The sequence below is a fragment of the Camelus dromedarius genome, chromosome 9 (genome assembly GCF_036321535.1).
Source record: "Camelus dromedarius isolate mCamDro1 chromosome 9, mCamDro1.pat, whole genome shotgun sequence".
Taxonomy (NCBI): Eukaryota; Metazoa; Chordata; class Mammalia; order Artiodactyla; family Camelidae; genus Camelus; species Camelus dromedarius.
The window spans coordinates 22,796,281-22,823,673 of record NC_087444.1 but is presented as its reverse complement, the minus strand read 5'-3'; the positions used below and the strand labels follow the sequence as shown (position 1 = coordinate 22,823,673).

The 27,393-nt window shown below is 38.9% G+C and overlaps 1 long non-coding RNA gene and 1 other non-coding gene across 3 annotated transcripts; one reads left to right on the top strand and one right to left on the bottom strand.

The window, feature by feature from the left end:
- Window positions 1-338: 338 nt before the first annotated feature.
- Window positions 339-27,382, bottom strand: LOC135322020 (uncharacterized). 2 transcript variants are annotated; one of them, XR_010382256.1, is made up of 4 exons: window positions 27,285-27,382; window positions 26,566-26,630; window positions 570-673; window positions 339-456 (listed from the first exon to the last, which is right to left on the bottom strand). It is a non-coding gene; the product is annotated as an uncharacterized LOC135322020 (long non-coding RNA). The 2 variants fall into 2 exon arrangements; XR_010382255.1 differs by having other exon boundaries at window positions 339-673.
- Window positions 25,406-25,479, top strand: TRNAD-AUC (transfer RNA aspartic acid (anticodon AUC)). The gene has a single exon. It is a non-coding gene; the product is annotated as a tRNA-Asp (tRNA).
- Window positions 27,383-27,393: the final 11 nt, after the last annotated feature.

The following is a 27,393-nucleotide window of genomic DNA, read 5'->3' as shown; positions in this document are numbered from 1 at the left end:
TACCAAGCACTATGACTTAGTACTAAAAAGGCTCTGGACATCATCAATTAAAATATTTAGGAGGAGAGGAGGGGATTCCACATGAAGACAAACTTTGAAAATTCCTATTTATCCATCTGGAAAAACGAAGTGGTGGTGGAGGGCATGAACCAGTGACTGGACTATGTAATAAAAATCTGATTAAAGTTTCCCAAGTCATGGACGATATAGAAATGGTGAACCAGAGACTCTTTAACCAGATCCTGGAATACTGGAACTTGGTGAGACTCGAGTTTGAAAGAAGCAGATACACAACAAATGTGAGAAAGTACTACTCTACAAAGCAGGTGGTGAATTTATGAAACGTAGTATCTCAAGTGAGCATACAAGGTGAAAATACAAATTGGGGTACAGGAAAGTTTTAGTGGGCCAGATAAGTTCTTCAGGTCTTGACTTCAATGAATGGCTCTTGGAAACCTGAAACAGGAATTTGAGATAAGCTAGAAATGTCTTGAAGTCCATTTTCACTATCGGGGGCCAGTATATTGTAGGGTAATAATTAATTTCCATACAAAATCCCATAATTTTACCTTTAGGCTTGGATACTGGTCTGGGTGGATCACAGACGGACATGTATTCTTAGGAGTGTTTCTGTAATGGGAAGTACTGGCATTTCTCCGACAGCCAACTCTTCCTAAAGCAGTAGGGCACAGCATCAATCATAAACACAATTTATAAGACACATACTGCTGTTACTCTTGATGTAAGAATACATGCCTGCTTTGCTTGGTTGGTTTTATGCTTTGTTTATCATAACATGGATGACAATTATGACAAGCAAGTATTTGTGTCACACTACGTTAATAAGAGTGCTTTCAGCAATCACTACAGACAGGCCACCCCTCCTGATTAAAGGTGAGATGTCACTGAATGCTGTGCTGGCTTTGCACAATGAATTAAGATATTATGGCTATATACATATAGCTTTTTATTAAAACTACTTTTATTGATGAAATTCCAGCAGGAAAAAAAAATAATTTTACTGCAGATCCAAGCCTCTAACTTCCAGTACTTCATTTCCCTCTGAAACAATAGTATTTGGGACACATAAGGTTACTTAAGAATATAATTATCGCGGGACAGCAGAGCTGTCTGCAACGGGGAGTTCTGAGTAGGTAGCGTTATCACAATCAGCCACAGGAGATAAGATTCATTAAAGAGAAGAACGGGCTGTGATTCTGGAGACACATGAGTAAGCCCCGTAAGAGTCAGCTCCAGCACTGTGAGAAGTGCGGCCCTTCACAGAAAAGAAGGGGCTTGCTGCTGAATTAAAAGGCTGCAAGTGACCTCCCCAGGTCATCTAGTTCATCCCCTTCAGGCAGAAACCCTTAGAACCCAGAGTAATTCGATGATAATGCAGCCTGAGAGAGAGAGAGGGTGCGCAGGCATTCCACAATCACTCCAACACTCAGAACTTCGATGCCAAGAAATTCTTCTTGGGTTTAAATATAATTCTTCATTCTATGGCTAATTTGCTTTTGTTTTTGTTTTCTCTTTTCTTCTCCTGAGAGACAAATCAGCTGATCAAGTGAGACTCGGGGAACCAAAGGAGCACAGCCTGCCTGGAGTTGGTGAATTCAAAACCAGAGAATGTGTTAGGTATCTTTTCTTTCCCCCAGGTCAAAAGAACAGCAAATGCTTTTCTTGGCAGGCAAAGGGCACTGGCAGGAGGCAGCTGGTCTACCTGTTTTCAGATAACTAAAATTCTTTAAGGCTTAGGGTACAACACACCAGGGAATCATCTGCTAGTGCCAACCAAAAAAAAAAATAAAAAAATAAAAAAGGAGAGTAGCAATTTAAAAGTCTATAAAAATAATGAGCTCTGTGGGTCTGAGCCTGGTGCTTGAGCATGGGGGTGAGCAGGAGGTCTCTTTTTCACCCAGGTAATGACTATATGAGCCCCATAAGGAGATGGTTAAATCAAACACCGAGATGACTGCTCTTAAGAGGGGAAAAATATGTCAATCACACTTTGCCTTTGACACAAGGAAATTCCTTGAAACTGAGAATGGGGAGTGGAAGGGAGGGAGAATGTCTCCTGATGTGGGTGGCCAGGAAACCGGGGGCCAGAAAAGCATGAGAGGAGAGAGGGAGAAAGAGACTGAGAGGGAAAAAAACACAAGATTGAATTCTAATCAAAATGCTATGAGGCGTTCACACCAGGCCTTGAGAGAATATTAACAAGGTTACTCGAGGGGGGGCCTTTAGCCCCAGGAATTATTAGTGAATATGGAATTATATTTGCACAAACATTACCAGATGCAAGGAGCTAAATGTCCTGCAGATGTGGAAGGAGCCAGCGTATGTTCCAAATAGGCAGCAGCTTTATTTGTTTTACCCTTCTTACAAGAGCCTGGGCAGCACGTTTCTGAGGGGTTACATTTCTGGAATGACCACCACACCACTAGGCCTCTGTTTCCCCCACTGCTGCTTGTATGAGCCTTGAAAATATCTCTGCCCACCACCACGTGGAGTGGCCCTGAGGAAGGCTGGACAAACTTGCCAACTCACCTCTCCCACCTTCAGGTATCACAGCGCTCTAAGGGGATCATGGTGCACCAAGAAGGGATTTTTCTTAAAGATGATAGAGTTCAGAGTCAGGTAAATCACAGCAATTTCAAAGAAGAGCTTTGAAATTAAATGTAACAAGCTGACATGGAGGTTTAAAAAAACAAAACAAAACAGTAATTCAAGAGGAACAAAGAGTTCCTTCTGATATGCCACTATCAGATCCTCAAGACTTGGTTTAATTGAGATTCACCACTGCTGAAGGAGACATATCTCATCTCCGTGGTTGGACAAGCTGTTGCCTCCAGGGAGTCCCCGGAATTTGTAACCCCAAATCCCCACCACCATCCTGCTTGCTTTGAGCATGACTTGCCGGTCTGGGGACAGAACTGTTCTGCATGTTGATATGATGTTGTAGGGGCAGCTGACCATGAAACTAATGGCATGAGAGCCTTCCAAGGCCCTGGTAGGGACTCCATCAATGTGTAGGCATGATTATGTTATTACAAAGTTTATACAATTAAGGTACTTAACACCAATTCGTTAATACTGCTCTGACTTCCACTGTCACAATTCTTTTGTGAAGGCTGGCCTCAGAGTTGAGTTGAAGATGCATTTAGCTGGAGTGGAGTGGGATGTACTATGTGTGATACACATCACTTTTGTATATAATTGATCCTAGTCACCCAGTTGTAGGAAAGGATTCCAGAATCACTCCTATCATTTTCTGTTCACCCAAGGAGCTGAGACCGAGGTGTATCATGCCAAGATGTGACTGTCCATCTCACAATGCCCAGCCCCCAAATTAGGAGGGTAACAGAGGAGAAACAAGATTTGACATGTACATTCAGAAGCTAGTCCATGAAAACTTATCTAAATCTTACAAATCTTTCATGAAAAACCTTCACAGAAGTTTTCCCAAATTCAACAACAATCCTAAAATTTTGCATGACAGTAGAAGCAACAACTTGCGGTGCTGGAAAAACTTTTCCTAAATTATCAGTAACAAAAACAAATTTTGATGCATCCTGTTAGAGGTAAGTTGAAATGTTTCCATTCTCTCTATGCGGTATATCAGTAAATTTTCAGTAATATACGAAGAGGCGAACAGGAATATATACACACACATACACACACGTATAAAATAGAGATAGTTCAGGTAGTTATTAAGTTAAAGCACCATGCTGTGATATTTGCAGGTTTTATGATGTTTGTGGTATTTATCCATTTGTTGGGGTTTTTAAAGTAATTTTTTGTAGTTTCTTTTCTCATCCTAAAAAAAAATTTTTTTTGCTTTAATTTTACAACCAGAACTGTGTATCTTTTTCTTAAAGAAGGACTCCAATATTGTTTAAGCTTCAGATCCAATATAGGCCAAACTGGCCTCTGGCACCATGTACCATGTTAACGTACCATGTCCTTTTATTCTACTCATCAACTTGTAAGGTAGGTCTTGTTCATACCATTTTTAAAAAGAACCTGAAACTTTTAGTCACATAGCTTCAAACACATCTGAATACAAAGTCTGTCTTATGCCAAAGGAAATGAACGACTGCTGGTCCTAACTGTATTCCCTACCCCTACCAGAGCGCATGTGCTTCCTGAGGTCATCTTTCTGTGCTTTATCTAGTCTGGTTTAAATGGATTCTACTGACACCCTTCCCCCTACCACCCTAACCCATCTGCCCCCAGGACTGCCTCATTGTTAATAGATCTGAAAGGTCTCACTGTCAGAGAACATTTCTTCATTTCCTTTCCATTACTCTGAAATGTGCCCTTGTGGACCCCTCGGTCAATTCCTCCTTCTTGTGTTATTTGACAATTTTTTGGTGGTGTTTACACTCCATAGAAAGAAACATGAAAGATATTTGAAAGCATCTGGGCTGAAGGACATGCCGTCTTTGAAATCTCTTTTTTTTTTTTAATTTAAATTCAAAACACACCCCCTCCGGGAAGCCCACCAGATTAATTCCAGGCAGCAAAATTCCCATGCCATCCTCTCACAGTCCCTTTATAACTTGCTATTAGCTAGTCACAACTACACTAGATGTGTTTGCTTATATTCTTCTTCTTACTAGAAAACTTGAGATTAGCAATGTCTTACAATCCTTACTTACTATTTAAACTTAAATGCATATTTGGATTGCAAATTTTTTGTGGGAACTCAGTAAATTTTTCATACTATATAAGGTAAGGAAGTGAAGCCTGTTTTTTAATTCAGTACACCTCAGTATCTATCATGTTGCTTTCAAAATGAAAAATATGCAAGTTCATTTTGCGTAAAAACAGAAAACCTCACTTCTCTGGGGGAACAAAAAGCTCATCAAAAGCCCAGCCTGGTTTTCCCAAATTCTTGTGTATGGCTTTAGCTCTTCCAGTGTGTAAGAGTGGCAAACAAAAAATGCTTCAGTTTCTCTATCTGTAAAATAAGAATCATGTTCTTTCTTGCCCATTTACTTCACAAACGTCTCATGGGGAATAGGAGTTAAATGATTAATGACTGAAAGCTCTTGGACAAACACAAAATGCTTAATAAAAATAATCCCTCATTGCCACAGTGATGGGCACCAGTGACCTGATGCTAAACCTTGACCGTGATTGAAGGCGATTCAGATAAACTTGGGGCCCTGTCCATGAATCTGCGTTTCTTTTCCCCTTGTGAGGACAATCTGGGCTGGTGTTCCTTGACTTCCTCCACCGACAGGCCCCTGTCCAGGGCCCTCCCAGGCTCAAATCCAACCCCCAGGTAATGTGAAATCTGGCTTCCTGGTTGTAGAGGAGCCACATGTGGGAAACTGTAAAATGCACCATTGTGAGGTCAATATATAATTTCATCCTCCCTTTCTCAGGAAACATGCCTGCTCAGCCCATACCACAGTATTATTAGGAAAACTATTTGAGATCAAAACTCCATTTTTCATTTGTAGTGTAGGCCCTTCCTAAGAGAAGCCCTTGCATAGCTCTGGAAAGAGTCTCCAAGTGCTATAATATTTCCTGTCATGACTGAAAGAACTGGGCCGTGCTTGAAGAGTAAATATATCTCTATTGGTAGAAACTGGAAAGGTTATTATCAAAGGGAGCAAGGGATCTGGCATATTCTTAGTTCATTATGTTTATTGAACATAATCAGTTCTTGGTCTTCCGGTATAATACAGCCATGTGGAATCACCCTGGACTCAGATCCGATCTCCGAGAAATTCAGACAACTCAAGATGCATACCTACTCAACTGTCTTGTCCTAAAACCACTCTTTTTATTTCCTTCTTTAAGAGAATGAAAGAAAAATAAGAGAGTTCCTGTTAGAGAAAAGAACCGCAAAGCTTTATAATATGTTATGACACGGGACAAAGCAATACGAGGGTCTTGGGCTCTGGCATCGGACCAAACTGAGTTTGGAATCTCAATAATATCAGTTACTCAACAGTATCAGTGGCTAATCTTGACCAAGTTATTTAACTTCCCTGAATCCATGTCTCTGTCTAAAAAGAAGGACTAAAAATTCCTATATCATAGATCATTAGTGAAGACTGAATTAGATATTGTATAAAGTGCATGGCAGAGTGCCTGACATATAAGAGACAATCAATACATAATAGCTAGTCATAATCATAATAGTGGGGGAAAAATACATACTCCTAGACTACCAACAAATCTATTATAATAAATCAACAAATGACTGAGCATCCACGTGCTGGGCACAATGGGGAAGGAAATAAAATGACTTACACACAATAAAACTGACCCCCCAAAAGTAGTTTCATTTTTGAAAATGTCAGTAAAAATACATCTTTATGGACTTTTTTGCTTTTGCTTAAGGTATATGCCAATCATAGCATCTGTTCTTAAACTGTACAGGTTTTAACTGCTGTACTACAATATACTCATTCCTCAGAAACATTGTATACCATAAAATTGTGTGCTAAAATAAAAGGGAAATGGAGAAATAACATATTCAACTTTGTAACTAACAAAAACAGTCATTGTTAGGTAAGAGGTATCTTGAGGGGAAAAAAAGGTGGAAAAGCTGGAAAGCCCAGCAAAGATGATCAGCTGGAGTTTGTCTCAGGGGAAATTTAAAAATGCTTAAAAACTGCTGCTGCTTCTGGCCAAGACTGAGTGTCAGGGACCAGATTTACTTTGTTGTGTAAAACAGCAACAGACCTGGACAAATATATGAATCAAACAGCAACTCCCAAGATACTGGAAATAATCAACGAAGGCCAGTGATCTCTGAGTGAGCCCAAGGTTAGCCTTGCTTACTGCCTGAAGAGAGTTTACAGTCTGTGACACAGAGAGAACTCAGGAGATCTCCCTGAATTGAGATGGAGCTGACAGTCCAGATAAGCCAATAAGGCTCGAGTTCTCAGTGCAGAGAATTCAACTGGAGAGAACTGCACAGAGAACTGAGAAGTACAGAGTGCGCCTTTCAAGGCTTCAGTTGGTAACTGATCAAGCATGTGAGTGAGTAAACTACCTGAGACCAGGAAATGAATAGTCTTATGGAGTAAGAGCAAACTATCCAGAGGTTCATGCAGGGACAGCATACTGGCCATTCCCACAACCCAGAATGGAAAATTCATAAGTCATGAGGCTGAGATTAGTAATAAGAAAGTTCTTGCCTCAGCAGTGGGAAAAATTAACCCTAGGCTAAATATTGTTCTGGTGCCACCAAACAAAGCCTAGAAACAAGACCCAAAAGTATCAAACTGTTTCCAAATAACAACCAGATTCCAGAACAAAGTATAATAATATTTTTAAGAATACAAAAACAAGCAGCACTATTTACAATAGCCAAAACATGGAAACAGCCTAAATGTCCATCAACAGGTGACTGGATAAAGAAGATGTGGTATATTTATACAATGGAATACTACTCAGCCATAAAAACCGACAACATAATGCCATTTGCAGCAACATGGATGCTCCTGGAGAATGTCATTCTAAGTGAAGTAAGCCAGAAAGAGAAAGAAAAATACCATATGAGATCGCTCATATGTGGAATCTAAAAAACAAAAACAAAAACAAACAAACAAACAAAAACAAAGTGTAAATAAAGGACAGAAATAGACTCACAGACAGAGAATACAGACTTGTGGTTACCAGGGGGGTGGAGGATGGGAAGGGATAGACTGGGATTTCAAAACTGTAGGATAGACTACACTGTATAGCACAGGGAAATATACACAAAATGTTATGATAACTCACAGAGAAAAAAATGTGACAATGAGTGTGTATATGTCCATGAATAACTGAAAAATTGTGCTGAACACTGGAATTTGACACAACATTGTAAAATGATTATAAATCAATAAAAAATGTTAAAAAAAAAGAATATAAAAACAACCTACATCACACAAGATAAAATTCATAATGTTGAACATCTAATCAAAAATGTTCAGGCATGCAAAAAACTCCTCCATAAAGAGGAGAAAAACCAATCAGTCAAAATATACTAAAAAAAAATGACACAGATGATAGCATTAATAAATAAGGGTACTAAAACGGTTATAACTGTATTCTATGTGTTCAAAAAACTAGAAGAAAGAGTGAACATTAAACAAAGACATGGAAGATCACTTTTAAATTGAACTTCTACAGATGAAAACTGAAACTTCTAAAATGCAAAACACACTGGATGAGATTAACAGCAGATTAGACATCATGGAAGGAAAGTAAGTGAGATTGGAGACATAGCAATAGAAATTATCCAAAATGAAGCACAGAATTGAAAAAAAAAAAAAAGAACAAGAGAAAAATAAGGAGTGTCGCTGAACCATGGGACAACTTCAAGCAGCCAACTATGTGTGAAACTGGAGTTGTTAAAGGAAAGAAGGTAATAAGAAGATACAAAATATTTGAAAAAGTAATGTCTAAAATATTTTCAAATTTGATAAAAAAAAAATATAAACCCACAAATCCGGGAAACTCAATGGTCTTCAGACACAAGAAACATGAAGAAAACTACACTAAGGCATATCATAATCAGATTGCTTAAAACTAGTGATAAAGGGAAAAATCCTAAGAAGCCTAAGAAAAATGATACTTTACATACAGAGAAACAGCAATAAGGATGTAGACAGTGTAGAGCATCTTTAACGTACTCAGAGGGGAAAAAAACCATTAAACTAGAATTCTATAGTCCATAAAAATATCTTTCAAAATGAAAGTGAGGAACTTTTTCAGACATACTTAGAGGCAAAAAACAGAAAGACTAAAAGATGATCTATCTATGACTATCTCAACAGGTAGAGGAAGAAACATTTCACAAAATCCAATATACACTACTGATTTTTTTTAAAGTTTCAGCAAACTAGAAGAGAAGTAAACTTGATAAAAAGCACCTACCAAAAACCCTATACCTAATATCATACTTAGTGATGAAAGACTAAATACTTTTTCTCTAAAATCAGTTTAAAAAAAAGACAAAGATGTCTGTGCCATCACTTCTATTCAGCATTATACTGGAGGTTCTAGCTAGTACAATAGGCAAGAAGAGAAAAGAAAGAAAGGAAAGGAAGGGAGGGAGGGATAAAGGAAGGAAGGAAGGATGAACGAACAGAGGGAGGGAGAAGGAGGGTTTCCCTTTGGAAAAAGTAACACTGTCTTTATTCACAGGTGACACAATTATCTGTAGAAAATCTTAGGAAAGCTACAAGAAAGTTACTAGAACAAATAAGTGAGTTTAGCAAACTTGCACTATACAAGATCAATGTACAACAATCAATTGTATTTCTATGTACCAGTAACAATTAGAAATTTTAAAATACCATTTACAGTAATACTGAAAAATATGAAATAGGAGTAAAACTGACAAAAGATGTTTAGTATTTGTATAATGCAAACGACAAAATGTTGCTTAAATTTAAGAAGACCTAAATAAATGAAGCAATACATGGAATTCATGGATCACAAGATTCAATATTGTCAAGATGTCAATTCTCCAAATTGATCTATAGATCCACTGCTTTCCCCATCAAAATAACTACAGGCTGTTTTCATACAAGTTGACAAGCTGATTATAAAATGTATGTGTATGTGAAGTGGGTACACCTAAAACAATATAACATTGTAAATCAACTATAAATAAAAAATAATAAAAATTAGATGAAATGACAAGGCCCTTAGAATCCTTAAAACACTTGGGAAAGGCAGAACAAAGTTGGAGAACTTATGCTACTTGACATTAAGACATACTGCAAAGCTGTAGTAATCAAGACAGTGTGGTACTGGTGTCAAGGAAGATACATAGATCTATGGAACAAAACAGGACAAAACAGAAATAGACCCACACACGTATGGCCCATTGATTTTTGACAAAAGTACAAAGGCAATTAAGAAGAGAAAGCTGGTCTTTCCATAAATGGTGCTGAAACAATTGTACACTCACATGAAAAAAAAAAAAGTGGACCAGTTCAACCCTAGGTACTTCAGCATGTATCAAAAAATTAAATGATTATTCTATCTTTCCTTGTTAGTGTTATCACATCGGTAAAGTTAACACTGACGTAGTAGTACCTGATATTCAGTCCATATTCAAATTTTCTGAATTGACCCAATAACGTCCTTTTCTTGATTTTTTCTCAAGCTAAGGTTTCAAATCAAGTGTTATGCATTGCATTTCGCTTTCATATATAATCTATAATCTGAGTCCCCCTCCACCAAGTCTTTAAAAATTTTTACGACATTGGCGTTTTTCAAAAGCCCATGCCAGTATCTTGAAGGGTATTCAACAATCTGGATTTGTCTGACTGGTTCCTCAAGTATGTATACAGGTGGCATATTTTTGGCATGCAATACATAGGAGATGTACCCTTCCCATTGTAGCATGGTAGATACACCTAATGTCATTTGCCCCATTTGTGATGCTAAGTTTAAGCATTTGGCTAAGTGGCATTTGCTGAATTTCTAATTTCTTTATTGTAAAGATATCTTTACCCTTTGTAATGAATAAGCAATTTGCGATGTAATTTTTTTTTTTTTGCGTGAAAAGGCTATTTAGTTGCTTTACGTTATATAGCATACACTTTTACATTTCTTTTTTCTAAAGGAATTTCCTGTGGTGATGTAGTATTTTGAGATGTTTACTCTGCTCTCCAGTAACAGTTCATTATCGATCTTTTTGTCTCTTTTTAAAATTGATGTGTAATTGACATATAACATTATATTAGTTTCAGGTGTACAACATAATGATTCAATATATGTATCTATTGTGAAACGATCCTCACAAGTCTAGTTAATACCCACCACTGATGAGCTTCATATGAATCAGTCATTGCACTGATGATTGCAAAACGATAAATGTATACTTTTATCATCCCTTCTACATAAATTAGTTGGCATTTTTCTGTAAAGAAGAGCTTTCCTCCTTCCTGCCTTGCTTTAAGTATCACTATGAACATACAGATTTTTAAAAATTCAACATGTTATTATATTATTATAGTATATATTATGTCATATATTATAATGTATTATACATTTTCTTTGGGATGCTCAAATTGTCTCAAATGTGGCCATTGGGAGACCATTCAAGACTACTTCTGTGTCCTTTTGAATTTTTAGTCTTTGAGCACTCCCTTGACTTCCAGGACAATATATTCTGGGGTTATCTTGCACTTTGCCTGCTCCAAACTTAGAACTGGACATTTGCTCAAGAAGCCTTGTTGTTTTTGGTGAAGGATGGTATTTAGAAACCAGGACCTAATTTCTAGGTCCTGCTGCTGACATGGAGTCCACAGTGGTGTCCCCCAGTTTCAGGGTTCTTCCTCACCTTTCCCCATTGCATTCTTCTCCCTCTTTTCTTAAACAGGGAGAACCTGGGTTGCCAACCACCTCAACACTGTTTTTTTTTTTCCTCTATCTTACAATACAAATAAAATAATTGTAGTCCTCCAACAACAATGCTAACAACAAACCCACTAAGTTCCAGATTTTGTTACAGATCTTTTGATCCTTAGACTATATCAGATTCAGATGACTGTGTTCAAAAGTTACCTTAATTCTTTTTCCCTGCATGGTTATGTTATTAATTTGACAAATGGCTAGGTTTTTTTTTCTGATTGTATTCATACTATTGCCACTTTTTATTTTTCCTTCCTGTGTTTATTTTGTCCCAAATTAAGCAAATAACACACACACATTTTTATTTCTCCTTTCTAACACAAAAGGTAATGTACTACATATACTCTGTTGCACCTTGCCTTTTTTTTTCCCCTCTGAAGAGTATATCCTGGAAATTACTTCCTATCAATTCACAGAGGTCTTCCTCACTGTCTTTTATGGCTACATCATACTCCACTGTACAAATATACCATAGTGTACCAGCTTCCTGTGGAAGGAAATTAGCATGTTTCCATTTTTTTTGCTATCATAAACATTACAATGAATAACTTTCATTATACGTTGTTTCATTTTTTGTGGCAGTGCATCTCAAGCATATGTATCCAAGAGTGTATTAGTTTGCTAGGGTTGACATAAAATAATACTACAGACTGGGTAGCTTAAACAACAGAAATTAATTTTTTCTTGCTTCTGGAGGCCAGAAGACAAGATTAAGGTGTCAGCAAGTTTGGTTTTTTCTGAGTCCTCTCTCCTCGGTTTGCAGATGGACACATTCTTGCTGTGTGCTTTTGTGGTCTTTCCTCTTTCTGTCGTCTGTGTCCTAATCTCCTCTTAAAAAGATACCAGTCATACTGGATTAGAGTGTATCTATATAACCTCATTTTGCCTTAAAATGATCCCATTAGAGGTCCTATCTGCAAGTACTGTCACATTCTGAAGTACTGGGGGTAGGGACTTCAACATACGAATCTGGGAGGGGATACTATTTGGTCCAAAATAAAGAGTAAATGCTAGTAGTGGGGAGGGTACAGCTCAGTGGTGAGTGTGTGCTCAGCACACACGAGGTCCTGGGTTCAATCCCCAGTACCTCCATTAAACAAACAAAACTAATAATAAATAAATAAACAGACCTAAGAGTGCCATCTAAAAATTTCTTTAAAAAAGAGTAAATGCCAGGCACTGTCTAATTCCACTTCAACGGTTTATACAGTGTTGTACTACCAATAGTAATCAAGCACTTATTATTCAATCTCTTAAAATACAGCTGAAAAGACTATTGCTTAGCAGTAGCCGCACTAAAAATTTTTCCCTTCATACTGAAGGTTATAATTTTATTCCAGCTATTTCAGCTCTCCTTGCCTAGGAAAATCACGTTCAAGTATCACAAATTCCACGTTATACTGCCGTTATTGTCTTATTTACCAATGCACACGAGATACTTGATGTCATAGAAACATCTTTGGCAGCAGACCAGACTGGACTTTAAACAGCTGTGACTCAGATGTTTTACCCTGAATCTGGGTAACTGTTTTACAAAGAATTCTCGCCCTGAAAAAACTCTTCTACCATAGTAATGGTTCTGAGAGTGGAACATGTGGGTTTTCTAAAGAAAATGTGTAAACCTGGGGATAGATCCAAGTTTTCTAGTCTATGTTAGGAAAAGAGGAATTGAGCACACTCCATTCCCAAAGAATTTAAAATGAGAAACACAGATTGTATTGCCCTTAGGCTTATCCTTTGCATTTCATTTGTAGGTTGCAAAAATAAGCCCCCATTCTAGGGATTACGACCCCATGGGAAGATAGTAACACTGCAAGAGATTTATAGCTATCTCTGGGCTCCTGCATCTGGGTACCACAGGGTTACCTCCTCCAGTTCTCAAAGGTGAGTAGCCCGGAAGACTATTCCTTTCCCCTCTATCAGCCTGCCCTTATCAGACTCTGCCTCTGACTGCTCCCTCCCGAGGTCTCCTTTTGAGAATAGTCTCATATTCTGGGCTTGACTTTACAAGTGGAAGTTTATCCCCAGACAGTTACAAACAAGTGCTCTGAACCTCTTTAATCTGTTTTAATTACAAAAGAAAACATCATCACTGTATCAAATTTACATAGCACAGATGTCTAAAAAGCAAAAAGTAAAAGTCCTTTCCTGAACCCCAGATGGAATTTATGGTAGTGTTTATACGTTGTTATTTTTAAAAACCAATTCCCAGTGATGACAGCAGATGGGAAACACTTTCATGCACTGTTGCTGGGTGTACACATAGGTGAACATCTTGGCAGATAAATGAGGAGATAGTTTTCAAGATGCAAATACACATAATTTCAGAATTAGTCATTTCACTTTTAGAAATTTACCCTGCAGGTAGATTTATTTTTTATGTGTACAAATATATACTTACAAAGGTGTTCACTGAAGCACTGTTTGCAGTGGTAATGATCTAAAAACAATTTAAACATTTACCAAAAAGAGACTGTATAAACAAATAATAATATTCTCATTCAACAGAATACTATGAAGCATGACTTTTTTTTTTTTAACTGAGGTATAAATGAGTATTGAGATGTTAAGATGCTTGTGACACAGTACGGGGAAAACGAAGAAGTAGAGCCCGTGGGAAGGAAAGCATATGGGTGTTTGTGACATCTCCGTAATATGCATAGAATACTTCCGGAGGGATGTACAAGTGGCTAACCATTCTTCTTCTGGAGCAGGATTAAGGAGCTGGGATAGGATACTAGAGAAGAGAACTTTTACTTCTTGTTTTGTATTTTTCCCAAAATTTGAATTATTTTTGTTTACCATGTGCATGCATTCTTTTTAAAATTGAAAAAATAAAAGGTATTTTAAAGAAGCCCCTTCCGTGTTCTCAGGCATGACTCTTACTCATAGTTCCCTGTTAAGTAGATCATGATGCATTCGTTTCTCGGTGTTCCCTGAAAGTTTTCTTTTTGCTACATTCTTCCTTTTCAGGAGCCATTCTACATAATGGATGAAAATCACTTGAGTTTGGTCTAAGTTATAGTAGGACTGAAAGGGAAAAGAAAAGCCACTTGGGCTTTGTGTTACATAATTCTTTGTTGTGTTATAACAACACATCTAAACTCCCAGACAACACACCAAGAGATGCTTAAGCAAAAATGAAAAAGAGCAAGAAATGTGAGGTGGAGAGCTTGCAGTGGAGACACAGAAAACATCTGCCCCCCAACTATGATTCGAACATTCCTAATTGTTTGTCATCTGTTTACTTTCTAGATCCTGGAGACCAGGAAATAGTTTTTTCAGTCCAGAATTACATTACAATTGTAAAATGTGGATGCTTAGTTACTTTGTTATTGGGGAAGGTCTGACCACTATTTATTTGAGTAAGAGTAAGAATTACTAGAACTCACTAGAAATAAGGCTTTGTAAAATAATACCTGACCGTCTTGGACCTCCAAAATTTTTTTACAGCCACACGGAAAGAAATATTGGCAAAGGTGAAAATCAGATCACTTTGGACCACAGGACCATCAGCATCTTATTCTGAGAATTCAAAGCTGTACTGCAGAGTTGAAACATACAACAGCTGGCCATGTCATTCCACACTACCGACGTCTTCTAAAAGAACTGGATGGCATATGTAAATGAAAATCAAATGAATATTTATTTTCATTTTTAAAATATTTAGAAGCATTTTGCAATTCCCCTGGAGAACTACAGGCTCTCTGGACTGTCGCAAAGCCAGGGCTAGATCCTGGTCCGGGAAGAAATCGGCGCCAACTGCTTCTGAGAAGTCAGGGGTGGTAATGAAATGGCACCAGGACATGTCACTGTCACTTGTGTGGTTTAAATTCTTAAAAATGACCTCAACCAGCAGTTGACCTCTCCAAGTAGGTACCTGAACAGTATTATTGTTCAAAGATTTCTGGAAAGCCTGCACTGCCAATTTAGTGAAAGCAAAGCTTGAGTGCTTCCCCCCACCATCCCTGACCCATTCCAGCAATGGAAAACCATCTGCATCCTGGCTAAGCCTGAACAATTGAACGCTCTGTGCAAAAAGTAACCATTCCTCACCATTCCTGCATCCCATCCAAACACGGATGTCGGCCGCAGTCTGCAAGGGACTGAGGGGATAGGCAGTTTCTGTTCTAGTTGTGTGAAAACATAAACTAACATCTGCAACACACTTTAGCATTTTCAAAGTGTTTTCCCCTCATATATCTTGTGTTCCTTCTTCATACATGACCACAAGTTGGAGAGCAATGAAAATATAATTTGTATTATGCACTCGACCCACACTTCCTCCTCGGTGTCTCAAATCAGGTTGAAAATGTCATTGGTGAATATTAATTTGTAAATTGTGGGAACATTTTTGTTTTCTTAGAAATAATAAATTAAAACTGAAAATGATTTTCAGCCTTCTAAAATGAGTTTGACTTCAACGTTTCAAAATACGCCCAAACTAATACCTACATTGTTTTATTCAATTCAATTAAGCAGTTACTTATGGAGCACCCCTTGTGGGCAGGGTGCATGCCACAAAACCTCAGGCAAAACTAGTGGCTGCTCTAGAAAGATCTTAGGAGTCCATGGAGAACAGTCATGGGCTTCAGAGAGGCTGTGAAAGACCCCATAAGATGTGGGAGCACGAGGTGCTGAGGGAGCACCAGGAAGGGTGCTAATCGCATCTTGGGAGGAAAAACATGTCGCATGTGGCTTTCCTACCACCTCTTCACAGCATGTTAAGGAGAAACATACTGTTTGGATTATGGAAAGTAGTGTGAAAGAAAGCATCCTGTTTGGGGAAAGCAAGTGAAAACACGCACATTCCCCCTTGGCTTTGTCCATGTTCATCATGTTTTCTTCCAAGTTCCTCCCTTATCTCATCACAAGCTGTGCCTCTTTTTGAGCCACACAGGATGCTGGCTCTAAATAGATTCCTGGGAAAGGGCCTGTAAATGCCTGTGTCATGCCAGGGCGTGGGAGGCAGGGAGTGAAGGGACCAGGCAGGGACACCAAGACAGGGGAGAGAAGGCACCCGCAAAACAGCTGGCTCTGGTTAGCAAAACACCCAAGGCCAGGGAAAGGCAGGCCTTGATAAGGATCAGACTACTCAACTGAGATATTACTTCGGGGTTTCTCTACTTGCCACCCCTCCACCCTGATGCTGTCCTCCAGGCAGGGTTGGAGTTCCCCTCTGAGCCTCCACCAAAACCCTCCTTCCCTCCCTGGAGACATTTGACTGGGCAGGGAGGGGGGTCCTATTCTCTGTTCACTTGTCACTTACACGTGTGTGTAGCTCAAGAATTTTCTTTTATTTCCAACGTCTACCACAGCGCCTGGCTCAGAGTATCTTTCAGAAAATATCTGTTTCTATCTTTCAAATTGAAAAGCACTGGAAATCCTCAAATTAAAGTAGAACAAACACACACACTTAATCCCACTGCTTTAAAATAAATTACATAGAGATGTAAAATTTCCCCTTTCATATCCTTCTTTTTGCTAAAACAGATTTATCAAAATATACAGTAAATTTTGGTTGTGTGAATTAATAAATGAGTGAATAAGTAAGTCTAATAGAGTTGAAGAGGCCGAGGGAAGGAACAGCAGAAGTTAAGCCAACAATCAAAAGGATCACTTCCCATCCTTCACTTCACTACACCTGCAAAGTCTCTTTTGTCATGTTCTGGGCTACAGGATGTAGACATCTCTGAAGCCCATCAGTCTACCACAGAGCCTACAAGGCACAAAGATAGCAGATCTAAGTACTTTCTAAGTCCAGACTTTCCTTCTAAGGAGCCCTTTGACCTCATTTGCTTTCCATTTTTGGATCTTAGTTTCCTAATTTATAAACTGGGGAAACTCATTTAACCAGTATGTTACTAGCCATGCACATTCTAAATTTTAGAGGTACTGAATAAAGCAGACAAAAGTTCCTGCTCTTATGATGCCCACATTCTAGTGGACGAGAAAGTAAATTAGGTAAAATATGTTAGATGGTGGTAAGTGTTGAGGACTGATGAGGAGACCAGCCTGTCTAGGGCAGAGATGAGGGGAAGGCAATGGGCAAAGAAGCCAGAAAGGGAGGCTGGGATGGAGAATGCAGATCATTTGGAACTTATAGGTCTTGCTAAGGACTTGGGTTTTCTCCAAACGACAGGGGAAGCCACTAGACGGTTTTGAGCAGAGGAGTGACCATGATCTAATATACATTTTAATGGGTTGCTCTGGCTGCCGACTGAGAACAGACCTAAGGGGACAAGGATGGATGCAGGGAAACATGTTAACGCCTTACTCCCCTCTACCATCACTCCTTTGTATGCCTTTCCATTTGCACACCCACGCTTCCTTCATGCTGTTTATCCCTCCTAAAGACACCCTGCTCCTCTCTCCAACTTGAAATTCCATTCAGTCAGTTCCTCCTTCAGGAGCCAACTCAGTGCTCATCTTAAAGCTGTAAGGGCACTTGGGGAAGTTGTTATCCTTCATCCCCATCTTCAGGTGAGGACAGCGGGACAAAGACCCTCAGGCGTCCGTCCAAGGTCACACATATAGTAAGTGCTGCACCCAGGGCTGCCCTAAAGTGTGATTTGAAAAAAATTAAAAGATATTCTTGATAGAGACGTTCCCCCTGAAATTGTTGGCTGTTGGCAATTCTCATTAAATTGTCATCTTGAAGAGCATGGATGGTTGTCTTACTCAGCTTTGTGTACTCGGCACTTAGCATGGCGCCTGGCATGCGAAAGACACCCAGTAATTGTTGCTGGATGAGTAAATAATAGACTGTCAAGAGTCCGTGTTTCTGTGTTACTAGCATCATGTTGCCCCACTTCATGCCACTGCCTCCTGGTGTAAAATGTCAGACAACTGGAAAGGTCTAAGAATCTATGAGAGCTAGTCTTAAGTGTTCTAGGAGGAGAACTTATTAACAAATGGAGCCATAACAGGACTGGAGTGGGATCTGCCTAACACAGTAAAGATCCGAGCTAGAGACCCCCTTCTCTCCTTTCCCTTTTTGATTCCCAAGTGATTAGATGGATAAAACAGGTTCTACAGGGGTGTTATTCTTTGAGGAGAAACCACAGTTCTATTATTGGGTGCCTTTCTGCACCCTTGGCATGTGGATGTGGTTTTTTTTAAAACATTTTTTTTATTGAGTGATAGTCATTTTACAATATTATGTCAAATTCCAGTGTAGAGCACAATTTTTCAGTTATACATGAACATACATACATTCATTGTCACATTCTCTTTCGCTGTGAACCACCACAAGATCCTGTATATATTTCCCTGTGCTACGCAGTACAATCTTGTTTATCTATTCTACAATTTTGAAATCCCAGTCTGTCCCTTCCCACCCCCCACCCCCTGGCAACCACAAGTTTGTATTCTATGTCTATGAATCTGTTTCTGTTTTGTATTTATTTATTTATTTATTCTTTAGATTCCACATATGAGCAATCTCATATGGTATTTTTCTTTCTCTTTCTGGCTTACTTCACTTAGAATGACATTCTCCAGGAGCATCCATGTTGCTGCAAATGGCGTTGTCGGTTTTTATGGCTGAATAGTATTCCACTGTGTAAATATACCACATCTTATTTATCCAGTCATCTGTTGATGGACATTTAGGCTATTTCCATGTCTTGGCTGTTGTAAATAGTGCTGCTATGAACATTGGGGTGCAGGTGTCATTCTGAGGTAGGGTTCCTTCTGGATAGAGATGTGGTTTTCATTGATAGTGATTATCAACAGTGACAACAGAACTGGTAAGTAGCCAGGGCTGGCGTGGGAACTGTGTGTAATGACCAGAAGAGGCCCCAAGAAGCCCGCCCTTGTCCTGTCAGGGAATTTGTGGACTCATATTGAGTGACCTGGTTGCTAATAGTTTAGAAATGGGAGTATCTGCAAATTTACCCCTGGCCTCTCCTTCCCCTCCTGGTAACCACAAGTTTGTTTGCCACGTCTGTGAGTCTGTTTCCATTTTGTAAATAAGTTCATTTTCTCACTCTTTAATATTCCACATATAAGTCACATCATTATGGCATTTTTCTTTCTCTCCCTGGCTTACTTCACTTAGTATGACAATCTCCAGGTCCATCCAAGTTGCTGCAAATGGCATTATTTTATTCTTTTTTATGGCTGAGTAGTATTCCATTGTATAAATATACCACAACTTCTTTATCCAGTCATCTGTTGATGGACAATGTCTTGGCTATTGTAAATAGTGCTGCCATGAATACTGAGGTGCACGCATCTTTTTAAATTAAAGTTCCCTATGGATATATGCTCAGGAGTGGGATTGCTGGATCATATGGTAAGTCTATTTTTAGTTTTTTTTTTTTGAGGAATTTCTATACTGTTTTCCATAATGGCTGCACCAAACTACATTCCTACCAACAGTGTAGGAGAGTTCCCTTTTCTCCACACTGTCTCCAGCATTTATCATTTGTGGACTTTTGAATTATGGTCATTCTGACTGGTATGAGGTGACACCTTATTGTAGTTCGATTTGCATTTCTTTGATAATTTGCAATATTGAACATTTTTTTCATGTGCCTATCTGTATGTCTTCATTGGACAAATGTTTGTTTAGGTCTTCTGCCCATTTTTTGATTGGGTTGGGTTTTTTTTGTTATCAAGTTGTACGAGCTGTTTGTATATTCTGGAAATTAGTCCCTTGTCAGTCTCATCCTTTGCAAATATTTTCTCCCATTCTGTAGGTTGTGTTTTCATTTTATTTATACTTTCCTTTGCTGTGCAAAAGCCAGTAAGTTTAATTAGGTCCCCTCTCCAGTTCTCACTCTGCCTCCAGACTCTCTCTTTGGCGCCAGCTCCCAAACATCACCTTCCCTCACCTCCATGCATGTGATAATATTAGAAGACTCATTATTTTGCCTTTGTTTTGAATTTATTATCTAATGATTTTCTCACTAACACTCTCTTCAAGTTAGTCACAGTTTGAGTCAATTCCTCCAACACCACATTACCCAAGACACAGTTTCCGGGTCTTCCACAGGTTTATAATGAAATGATTAAAGAGTCCTTGAGGTCCCAGGGGAACATTGTCAAAATGGGAGGATATTTCAGTCTATCAGTTTGTAGATGTATTTCCAAAGCACAGAGATATCTTTGGGTTAAAAAATGTAACACCTGCACGAGCATAAGCTTATACAGTTAAGGGCTGAAAGGAACCTTGAGCATCATCTGGTTCAACCATTCCCATACTTTCAGCTAAAAAGTAAGTTGAGAGGTTAAGGACTTTCTAATGTCACTTTGCTACTTAGGGCAGAATTACAACTGGAAATAAAACCCAGGGTTCTTCCAGTACAGCCATGCCTCCTGGAGCACAATCTCTTCTCACACAATCTCTTTTCTCTTGCTTCCCATTGCTTCAACCCTCCTTATGAAAGTTTATCCTCTTATATGCAAACTGATAAGGACAAATCCTTAAAAAAAGATGCTGGCAGAAGGAGAACTCGATTATAAATAGGGAGATGATGCAACCACAAGGGCTGAATCCAGAAATAAATCATATCTTCACATAGTGTTTACTGAAATTGTCTTTTGAAAAATTTCCATAGAAATTATTTTACCCACCACAGGAATGTCACTCCCTCCCACAGGGATCTGACCAAACAGAAAGAGAAGCAGAATGGAGAAAAAGCAGTAATTTAGATTTATATATAAAACATTAGTTGGAACCTAAATAATAAGCTTCAACTAATCAGAATATTTTATGCATCCTGCTTTTTAATGGAAAAGGCAAACCACAAGAAAGCGACCATGTATCAGAGATTTAAAAATGCTTCCAGGGCTTATTTTAGGCTTTACATCCTCCCCCCTCACCATTTCCCAGCAACGTCTGTCTTTAAAATATCTCACTGCATACCTCCCTCCTTCTCTTCACATGTGTTCATTTGTTCACTTAACCAATATTCCAATATCTATTGAGCCCTCCTCTGATGTCTCACGAACTCTGCTAAGATGAAAACATGGTTTTGCCTTAGTTTAATGTCTGGTTAAAAAGTTATCCTAAGAAGATTTGGATTGTTTTCACTTTTTTTTAAAGTTATATTTCCAGTTCTATAAATGGATAATTCTGTACTGAATATTTCCATTTGGACTTCCAGATCCACTGTGTACCATTTTGCAACCTGTTCCGTGCTTCTAGTGGGGAGTGAGTGGGGAAAGGACTGACCTTAATGGACCAGATAAATCATGTTCCTTTGCTCTGGTCTTCAGCAGATGAGAGGAATCCAAAGATCAGAAGATTAGAGGGTGGGAGGAGAGACAGGTAGGGTGACTCCCACCCACATCCCATCCCTCATTCCCCACACCTGCCAAGCTGTGGGTGAACAGTGGCTACATTCCTCTCCTAAAGACCCCAGCACTTGTTAGGTAACCCCCTCCTTGGATTAGCAGCTGTCACATATATCACTGTGACTGTCAATTAAAAAATGATGAGTGTGTTTCCGAGAAACAACAGAAAGCAATGTAGTTGGGAGCTAAGAGAGCTGCTACTTATGTAGCTACACAGAAAGAAAACAGGTCAAATATTCGTCCTGCCTGCCCTTTGAAAATAGATCTGTGCAAAGCCCTTCATGTTCATAGCTAGGTGAGAAAGGTTTCATAGTCGCTGTTCTTCATAAACCCAACCCTGCCATGCCAGGATGACAAGTAGGCCCAGTTTTACTTGGTTGAGAGCAGATGCCTGGGGCACAGTCTTGAAAAAGTTGTGAGGCCTGTTTTCAGTATCTGCCCTGGACATGGGTCAGGGCCCACACTCTGAAATATAGATCCGGACTGGAATATGGACCTCTATCTCTAAAGGAATCTGATTTAGGACAATTAGAATCTGGGACAGAAACCAGTTCCTAGAATCACAAGAGTTACAATGTATGTTGTCTAGCCCTATTTTTAAATCATTTTACAAACAAGGAAAAAGAGGTACATGATGGTTAAACCAGTTGACAAATCAGTAATGGAACTAGCATGCAAATTTCCTCTGAATTCACACTTAGTTCTACTTATTAAGGACAAAAAGTAAAGAAAAACATGGCTGATTGCAACTGTCAGTTGGTTTTGGAAAGTTCAATAGAATCTAACTGGTCAAGATGGGATTTAACTGAGATAGTGAGGCCAACACCTTCCCTGTTTTTGGAGAGATTGACATCTTTTGATGTTGTTTTTGGAAAGACTTTGATCTAAGCGTTATATCTGACTAGGAGCCTAGCATCACACCAGATACATACATGTGGGAAGGAAACTGATGTAGCTTGATTACATAGACAAAACAGAAAAGAGCCTACCTAAAGACATTCCAGGGAGCTTTTCAGAGACATTGCTCTAGTTCTCTTTGTAAAACATAAATCCAGAAGGGGGAAGCCTATTCACTCTAGCTACGAAGTAGCTAGGAGCAAAGGGTGGTGATTTAAACATAGAATGAGTGTGCAGATAACATACAGATTTTGTCTCAAGGGCTCTACCATCTGGAAAAGATACGGCATGCAAGAAGAGACAACAAAGTAAAATGTTCCTCCAAAACTTCAATTTGCTCATGTCTAAGCTCCATTTCCTCCATGAAACAATTTGTCCTAAGGCAGCAGGTCAACAGTGGGGATGGGGAACATTCAAAATAATCTCCTACGTGTCCTCAAAATCGTTCTCTCCATTCTAGCTCCATGCTTAATTAAGGAAGCAATTCTCTGTCTCCTTTGACGACTTGTATCCTAGTGTTGAAAAGTAGTTTGAAAAAAAGTATGGAGAGAAATTATGGAAAAAGAATAGGAATCCCAGGGCCTGCAACACCCTCCATATAATTAGTCTTCCTCTTGGTACTGACACTAAGAATTCTACAAGTAATGGAGTCAGTTCTCTGAAGACAAGTAACTGTAAATTATTCCCTTATGTCCACTCTGACTCTTCCTATCTATTCTCACCAACTTCTCCCAACCCCTAACAAAATGGCTTCATTGTTGTGGAGTAGGAAACGGTCCTTAATGTAATAAGTTGAATCTGGAAAAAAGAATACGGCCTTGGCCTTTAATTCTGAGAAGAAGGTACTTTGAGGAAAATTCTATTTTTCTATCCATGTCACCCAGGCTCTCCCTTGATTTTGCTAGATGGCATCTTCCAGGAAAAAAGTGATAGTAATATCACCCACGTAGCCCCTAAGCAGCTTTCCCAAAGACCAGATGAAGCCTCCTGATTATTACACAAAGAAGACACTCTCATTTGCACTTCCCCAAACACAACTAGGGAAAAAAAGCATCTTTTAACGTTAGGGGTGGAGAGAGGAAAATATCAACTCTTTAAAATTCAGCCATTGAGTTGCTCTGACTTTGTAGCATGACAAGGAAGTGCCCTGAGGTGAAACTAGCCCTGCTTGGACCAGTCCCATACTTAGCAATTTCAGCCTTACAATGGTATCACTTAGAGTAGAGCACTCATCTGGAGATTAAAGTTCTTTCTATTCCTACTCTTATTTGTTGTGTGAGTTTCACCAAGGTACTTAGTATCTTTGAACCCACTACAGTTTATAGTTTCATCGGCTATAAAATGAGGAGTTGAACTAGAATTAAGCCAATGGTGAAAAAGAACAATCTCCAAATCATCATTATGGTTTCCTAAGTACTTTAGTGATCCTGGGAAGTTATGTCATTCAAACATTGACTCTGCCTCACTTTGATTTAGGGCCTTTATTTAAGTCATAAAATGAGTCCAGGAAAAGACAGTATGGCCAGAGAACTGTGGCTGTGCCCCAGATTATGAAGACAAAGGTACACCTTCATTGTGCAATCTCTTCCTCTGTATTTGAAAAATATACTCAATATAAATGAAAGGTCAGAGGTGAATGGATCATACTTCAAGTAGGTTTGAACATAGATGCCATCTAGTCTTTGCATTCTGCAAAATTCTTCTTTAAGTGAATAAATGTGTAGGGTAACTCTCCATTACCTTGATCAGCATCTAATACCAACCTGACACTTAGAATTAAATTAGAGAAACAAAATTGGATACTCTGAGACTTGAGGGCTGATTATACTACCAGAGCTAGGAGTGGACTTAAACTCTTTCCTTATCCCATTTAAATCTAACTAGATATAAACTCTCCATTACTGAGGAACAGAGGTGTGTCTGCAGAGGTGGAGGCTCCCCTTGATGTTCTTGGACAAGGAAATCTAATCCTTTCTTCTGACACACATGGTTGCAATAGAAAGCCTTCCCCAACTGCCAGTCTGGTTTTAATCTATTGTTTCAAGCAAGATGGGATTTGCAGGGAATGTTAAGGAAAGAGCAAAATGACCAGAATGTACTATAAAATAAAAGTGTTGATGAGAAATCAAATTTTAAACAAGTGTTCAAAATTATAAGCACGAACATATGTAGACATACAGTGCATGCTACAAGCACATGACAATAAAAGTTTTTAATTGTAAGTATATCTAAAGTCTGCTTTGAATACAACATTTATATCTCATTTTACTAAAGTTCTTTGGCTTACCAAACGATAGCCATGGTAAAACACTGCCAATGAATACAGTGGTGCTTCATTTAAACACTGCTGGACAACGAAACATTCCTTAAGCAGACTTCCCATGTAACCAAACTAATCCTGCATTGTACAAACCTTTCACAATGTTAAACACTTTATATGGAAACTTTTCAAAAGTTACATTTTTTTCTTTAAAAGATACACTGAATAACATCTTTTCCTGAAAATTCACTCATTCATTCAATTAAAATACTTATTAAAGCATGCTTATTATACTGCACTTCTTAGAAGGCCAGAAGATAGTAAGCTTAGATGGTGGTGAGCATTTTGGTGATACTTCCCCCCCAAACCAAAAGGTTTTAGAATGCCATTGTAAAAAAGTGCAAAAGCAGACAAAACTAGATTGCTTTTAATAGGTCTAGTGTCTTTTCTGCTGTCAGCTATCCCTTCTGGCTAAAAGCATATCAACCTCTATCAATTAGTTGCTTATTTTGTCAAAATAAAATTTAGATTTAAAAGATGTGCCTAGTGGGGCGGGGGGGGGGTATAGCTCAAAGTGGTAGAGCGCATGCTTATCATCCATGAGGTCCTGGGTTCAATCCCCAGTACCTTCTCTAAAAAAAGTAAATAAACAAATAAATCTAATTAACTCCCCCCGACAAAAAAAATTTCTTAAAAAAAAAAAATGTGCCTACTCTGTGCAAGGCACTATACTAGATGCTGGGGGCATGTAAGAAATACAGAAGGAATGCCCATGCTGGCTGAGTGGCATTCAAGAGTCACCAGGTCACCACTGTGGTGGGAAACACAATTTATTCTAAGTTTGAAAATAACTTACTTTTAAAAATACAGATATTGAAACACAGATATTGAAAGTAAACATAATGAAAGTTCTGATACATTTTCTTCAATGGGAGTATGTCTTGGGAATATCTCCCAGAAAAACACTGTCAGCCATGTGAGTCTTCATAGACAAAAAACTAAACTGCTTGAGGAGATAAAGTCAGCAGGCCCTGTAACAGCTTTCTGCTGGAACCCAGTCTTACTGCCAGACTTTATCTTACAATCAGGAAGGCTTAAGATGTCACATGTCTAATCTTGCTAATTCCTAGGGTCACTGACTCTAATTAATATATCTATAAAACCTGTATTTTAGCATTTTAATGCTCTGCTGTATATGAGTACAAAACATGTAGGCATTTATAAAACTGCTTGTTTAAAAGGGATACTCTATCGTTTACAAGATCAACCATCACTTCTGCGGGCAAGGTCTCTTTTCAGGGTTTCAGTAACACCATATTTTGGGGCCTTTTAAATATTTTTTGGCTACTCCTTTTAATTTCCATCACCCAACTACTGCTGTTTCACAACTCTACCTTGTAGTCTCAAAAGATTTCCTTGGATTTCCATTTGTTTTGTAGCTCAGACCTCTCTCCTGAGCTCCAGATCTATGTATCTAATTGGTGTCATATTCGGAAGCACTATAAGCTCCTCAGAAACTGAGACAAAACCAAACCGAACAGTTTTGTTGAAGAATGCTGAAGAAATGACTTCCTTAGTTGGTTCCCCCACCCCCATTCCTACAATTCCTTCCCTGATTATTTCTGTATTACACCAATCGTGCTTGAACTTCACCAGTACTTTGTACCACTCTTATGAGATTTTCACTCTATGGTTTTAATTTGTAAGTTTTGTCTTACCTTGTTAAGATTTCAGTTCCATTATGAGTATTGGCCTTCTTACTGCATTTATCTCCTAACTCTCCCTAATGGATAAATACAACAAAACACATAAAGGAATTCTGACGAGTCTCCCCCAGTTATATTTTTACTGATCGATTTTGGGGTATATTAATAGGAGCAGTAGCACTGTGCGAACTCTACTCATAATTTAAGCCAAACACAAAACAATTTCTTCTATTAGGTATCATCTTCCCAGGAAGCCTTCCCTGGACCAGGTGGAAGCACCACAGTCCTAGACACTCCGCCTCCCCAATTCTGGCATTTGCTTCTGTAACACCTAAAACAGTACATCATTTATATGCTATCTCCTTAGGCCATACACTTCCTTAAGGCAAGGTATGTCTTTCTCTGTACTTTCAGCACCTAGAAGATGAAAGGTTTTAAAAAACGTTTACAGATAGTTTTAAAAGTGTAATCAATGTATCGAGGCCACATAGGTCACAAAAGACCACTTATTACCCTCTAAGTGGATTAGGGAGGCCCCATTCCTAGAGAAACTTCTTAAAAGCTTGCCTCATGATGGCGATGATTCGAAAGGCAACTTCCTTGACTTTCTTCCAGTCTAAAAAGCTGCTACTAAAGCCCTCTAAAGAGACGGTCCCTTCAGCAAGCCTGCATAAAAACTAGGTCTCCAGGGCAAATACTAAAAACAAGCCCCACCCTGTTCCTATCCGCACCTGCTCAGCAGCAGCAAAGCAGCCCGCCCGGAGGCCATACGCGCATGCGCAGTAAACAAAAGCGCCGAGAATCTGGGACTTCGTCCCTGAGCTGACGTCACTCAAGACA